The sequence below is a fragment of the Gordionus sp. m RMFG-2023 genome, chromosome 2, assembly GCF_954871325.1.
Source record: "Gordionus sp. m RMFG-2023 chromosome 2, tfGorSpeb1-WG-v2, whole genome shotgun sequence".
Lineage (NCBI taxonomy): Eukaryota > Metazoa > Nematomorpha > Gordioida > Chordodea > Parachordodidae > Gordionus > Gordionus sp. m RMFG-2023.
Genome location: NC_088776.1, coordinates 28,138,563 through 28,144,932, shown reverse-complemented (window position 1 = coordinate 28,144,932; position 6,370 = coordinate 28,138,563).

Below are 6,370 nucleotides of genomic sequence, written 5' to 3'. Positions count from 1 at the left end.
ATAGCTTATATTCAAGAAACTCGTTGGACTGACTCTTGTAAAATCCTATGTAATGGATACCAATTATTTTCGTCGGGAGAAACGTATATAAATTGGTTTGGTGTCTATATAATTATAAAAAATAATTTAGCTGATTACGCTCTAACTTTGAAGCATTAAGTAGTAGAATATGTAGTATCAGATTAAATACAATCCCTAAACATCATAAACGTATATACCCCTACCTTGAAAGAAAAACTTCCTCCCTACCCTTTTAGAATATCTAAACATATTTCCTAAGCGAGAAAATTTATTAATCACAGATGACTTTAATGTTAAAATCGGACGTTAAGGAATTATCATAATTTCCTAGGCTCTGCTGCTATTAATATAAACCCTGATACTGGCGGTAAACAACTCCTTGAAATTTGCTGTAACCTTAATCTTCGTATCGAAAATACTTTTTTTGAACTTTCAAATCCTAAAGAAATTATACAGTATTAATTCATCTCATAACTCTTGTTCTCAATTTGACAACTTTATTTGCTCCAAATTTACAATTGATTGGATAACTAATATTAAGGTTCTTAACGAATAACATTTAACTCAGATCATAAAATTGTGATATGTTATTTGAGGATATATCCAAAAATTTGGTACAAAAGAAAATAAATTTTAAAAAAAAATTCCATAAAAATAAACCTTGATATTAATGCTCTAAATAATCATAATACTAGAGAAAGTGGCGCTAGTCAAAAATCACTTCAAACTAATAATTTACAAACTAATTTAAACACTGATAGTCTTTGGAAAATTACTTCTGAAATTTTCATCAAATCGGCTGCTAACTCTTTACCAATTAAACACCCTGATTGGATTTGGTTGGAATCTAAAAATCTTATTGCTATTCTTGTTGGAACTGGTCGTTACATGAAAAACAGAGGTAATAATATACTTTATAATCTAAGTCATAGATTAAGAAAAGATAAAAGAGCTGCTGAGCTACAAAATTTATTTAATGTTAATGATTCCTATAATTTCAAACTATTAAAATTCTTTACATCATTTAAGAAGGAGCGCTTCCCTAAAATTACTCATAATAATCAAATTATTACAAACACATACGAACAAACGGCAATCTGGACATCCCATTATACAAATATGTTTAGCTTAAATGAACCCCCTCTTTTATTAAATGACATTACCAATGATCAGTCATTACCCTCTACATCAAATCTTCTCCCCATATACAGACTATTACCTTCCACTTCTCAACTTATATTACCCAATATCATTACTAAAGACACATTACCTTTTATCTCACCTCTCCCTTCTTTTTACCATGTTGAAACTATCATGGGATGGGATTGGATTACCAAACTAGGTCCTCCTAATAATTATTGTAATATTTTTACAATAAATAAGGATTTAGAAATAAATAAGGTTAAACGAAGAATAATGGCCGATAGTTTCTGAAATGAAATTTGTGAGAGAGGGCAGATTTGACAAGATAGGGAGGGAATCCCATCATTGATTCTGATATGTGTGAAATTTTCGAGGAATTAATGGTTCAATCGGATAGTTCTAAAAATAATATGGAAATTAATGAAGGGCAAATTGTTGATACGGAAGTTAATAAATTAAATAAAATGTGTGAAGAGATATCTCTTTTAATGGAGAAATATGAGGTAATTTTTGAAGACACTGTGGGATGTCTCAATAAATATCAGGCGAATGTGAAATTGAGGGATTTTTGCCCATTTTTTTGGCATGTTGACGAGTAAAAGGAGATTGAAGTGGATTAGACCGTTGGGTCGAATGGCATTATTGCTCCGGTAGAATATAGAGAATGGGTCACACCTTTGGGTCCCGTGAAAAAGATTATTGGATGAGGCTATATGCCGATTTTTGAGTAACTATAAACCGATGGGTTGTGGAAGTTAAGTATCCATTGACCAGAATTGAAAAATTTTGGCCAATTTAAAGGGTGCAAAATATTTTTCCAAAGTTGATTTTTTTTTCAGCTTATCCATAGTTACCTTTGAAGGAGGAAATTCGTAAATTATTAACAATAACGACTCCTAAAGGATTATTTGCCTTTTCTAGGTTACCGTTTGGATTAAGTGTGTCAGAACCCATTTCCCAAAGTACCATGGCATCTGTTTTCCAGGGATTGGAAGGTGTATTTTATTATATGGATGATGTGTTGATAACTGGGGTGACACCAGAGCAACATAATCAACGTCTTGAATAAGTTTTCAAGAGAATTCGGGACAAGGGCTTGAGAGAAAATTAATGGGATGGAGATGAAACCTCTGGATTAAAATTTGAAAAATATATCAAATATGAAGCAGCCAACCAATAAAGCAGAGGTTCAATCGTTTTTGGGGAGGTTAATTATTATCATAGATTTTTGGATGATTTTGCAATGATTGCCGTACTCTTATAAACGTTAAAACAGGAAATTGGGAAAGAGCCTATTTTGGTGTGTTTTAACAATGATTCACAAATAATAATAGCTGTTGATGCATCTAACAAAGGATTTGGAGGTGCATTATTGCATTTAGTGGATGGTCTGGAGAGACCAATTTTATTTTTTTCGAGAGTTTTTAAAGAAGTGGAAACGCGATATTCTGTTATTGAACAGGAAGCGTTGGCCGTCATCTTTGGTTTAACCAAATGTAGTGAATATTTAATCGGGAAGAAATTTGTAATTCATAGTGATTATAAACCACTAATTCATTTATTCAAAAATGATAATCGGGAATTAATGTTATCTCCCAGATTACAACGTTGGTTGTTATTAGTGCGAAGTATTAATGTAGAAATTAAATATCGTCGAGGCAAAGAAAATTACTTGCCTGATATCTTATCCAGGTTGGTATTGTAAAGAAGATAAATAAAGTAATGGATAATGAGAAAACATCGGTTTGATCTCTTTCACATATGCTAAAAGGGGTCCTACTTATTGGGAGGATAAATTCAAAACTTTAAAAGATAAAGAATTGAATCAGATAAAGTATTGAATCAGATAAAACTTTTTCTAACGGGGAAAAAACCGTGGAAAAATAATTGTAAAATTGTCCGTGTGGATGATTGTCTAATGCGAGGGAATGGAGCTGTAATTCCGTTTAAATTACGTGGTTATTGATCTATTACATGATGGACATCAGGGTCGGGATAAAATGAAATCTTGGGCTCGTGAATATGTATGGTGATCTGGGAGGTGTTATTGAAAAAATTACGAGAAAATGTGTTCCATGTAATACCTATGCTCCGTAAAACTGGGAAAAGGGTAGTATAATACAGAATATAGGATCGAAATTAAATCAAGTCCCTTTGGAAAATGGGGTTTTGGTGGTTGTACCAGGATCACATAGAATTAAGAGACTAAAAAAAGAAAAGGAGAAAAGTTGAATGTTTTATTTATAATGACCTTTTAGTATGATGGCCATACATAACATTTGTTAATAAAAAATGATATCGTTGTGATACGTTGGTAAGTTCGTTGATTCAAAATGCAATATAACATTTGGTAAAAGGAGGAATTATTTATTGATAATGTCGGTAATTAACCAATAAGGATGGTAGTTCAATGAATGCCATCGGAAGAAGGATTTTTTTCTCCCCTTCCCTTCCTTTGTATTATTTTTTTTCGTCTACACTTATTTTTTTTTAATAATTGTCAATCTTACCGCAAAAGAAAAAGCGGAAGTAGCGTTTTAAATATATGTTTGTTTTTTCTCCAACAAATAAATTATGATAATTTTATTGTTTTTATATTGGATTTATATTTATTTTTTTAACAAAATTTTTATGCATGAGATTTATTAATTTTTTTTTACACAATGATTATCAGAATTAAAAATCCGAAAATAAATAATTTTTTCTGATATATAATATTACCATACCCCCCTAATCATCCTTGATCAACTTTAATCTCAAAGAATCATGAAATTTCCGTAATTTTGGAAATCGTTAATAGTTAAAAGAAAATGTATTCCCATTATCAGGCCGATGTACATATGAGGCGCCTTTTCAAGCTAGTAAACAAGCCAACGACAATGGAGAATCACCGTTTACCCCGACAGTTTTGGAACAAAATAATATTATCGTTAACATTTTCATCTGACTAGGTTGATGATAGCTCCACAAATATTCTAACGCCGAATGACTATACCATAGCCATTATTCTCATAATATCAATCACCATGAACATAAAGGTGATCAGGGTCGGTTTGAATATTTAAAATATTTTGTAATGTCTTTATTGTTTAAATAGTTAATAGATATTTTATAAATTTTCTTTTTTGGGGGATGAATGCCGCTAGCCCATAAAGAGGTGGCATGTCATAGCTGTGCTTATTTTATAAATAATTACTAACATTTATATATATGAAACGTCAATGACATTGTTGAGTGAACAAAATTATTATTCAAAATCTAAATGAAAATAATTTTTATTTGAATTTTGTTTTTAATAATTTTCTATTCTGATTACTTTTTTATTTTCTGTGATTTTATGATGAAAAAACAATTTCTTTGTACTAATATTTTTTTATGCAAAAAATCTATTCTTAATTTTTAATGAGAAATTCTTAACTTTGTAATTTTAAATAATTTTAATAAAAAAATAAAATATAAAAAACATATTCCTGTGTCATTACTGTTGCAGCTGTAGAAATTGAAACAAAATATTATAAGGAAGATAGATTATAAAAATGTCAAACATTTTTATTAGTTAGATAAAGAAATATATTGTTTATAAAAAATATACTATACATTTTTTTATATTTTTCTTAACTTTTTAATTTATATTTTTTTTAATTCATGAAAATAAATTTATAGTGTTTATTGATTCTTAACTTAAATAATTACAATTATAAGTTGAAACCCCTGCATTGAAGAAGTTAAAATAATTATAATAGAGTAAGAAGTTGTTAAGTTAAGAACGTCGTCTAAAGTATTCACTACTTGTGGATCAATCCCATAATTATTAGATACAAAACAATAGACTAAATTTTATTACAATCGAGTCAGAGATGAAAAATTTTTTATGAATTCTTTTGCTGACTGAATATCATTCCTTACTGCAAGAAAGAATGTATTGGTCGAATGTCAATGATATTCCTTCACCAATCGTTAAGAATTAAATGACATAACATAATTTCCCTATATCAAAAGGAATTTACATTTATCTAATATAGCTGAACTTTAGTGAAGAAGATAATCATTATAAAGTCAGCCCATATTTAAATTTTCTAAATAAAAGTTTCAACAATTTAGAATATTTTTACATAATTTATGCATAGATGAGAAAATGATATCGTATCGATAAAGATATTCCTGTAATGCTTATCCCCATTCGATTTGGATATATATCATTAACCTTGCTTCCTCCGATGGATATATATATTTGCATCTAATATATATCAAGGAAAAAATAAAAGACAAATGGCTTCGAATCTTGGATTAGGAAGTATGGTTGTTACAAATTTAAGTATGCATTCTATTCACTTAGATAATTTTTTTTACATTTCTAAGGCTTTTATCATATTTGAAGCATCTTAAATTTTTCGCAACTGGGACTATAAGAGAAAATAGACTTAAAAATTTTCCCCTAGAAAAAATTAAAGTTATGGCAAAAAAACAGGAGGCTATTACGTCTACCGATTTGAAAAGACATATGAAATATTTGGTTCGATGGAATAATAGATCAGTGGTGACAGTTGCATCAATATGTAAAGTTCTTAGCCCTCTATGTAACATATCAAAATCCTCTTGAAAGATTTTCTCAAAATAAATTACATAACCTAATCTAGTAAATTCCTATAATTCCCTACGGTAAGATTTGATCTGTGATAACCTAGTATCAACATAAAGAATAAATATACGAGGTAAAAATATTGACGTAGCATTAGTAAATTCATGGAAATTATGGAATCGAGTGAATCCTATGATAAAAAATCATTACTAACATTTCAGCTGGAAATAACTAGGACACTTTTGTAACTCCCCTGATTAATTAAAAGTTGAGTGCAAGAGGCCATTCTAGTCAATTTTTCCTCACTAAGTGAAAAACCTGAAAATTCTTATGGTCATTATGTTACAACTATTATCGATAACAAAATGCGACGTTGTAAGCTTTGTCATAGTCAGACAAGATATGTATATATGTAACATGTGTCAAATACCGATACATATGGATTGTTTTAAAAGATTTCATAAAATATAAAAATTCCAAATGTAAATAAATTTGAAATTATGGTATTTCGATTTTTTGCAATTATATAACTTTATCTTATTATACCAATAATGGTCACCTGGCTCATCTTTTTCTAAAATGTCATCTGTTTACCATCTCCTTCTAAACAACTTAAAAAGAAAGGTT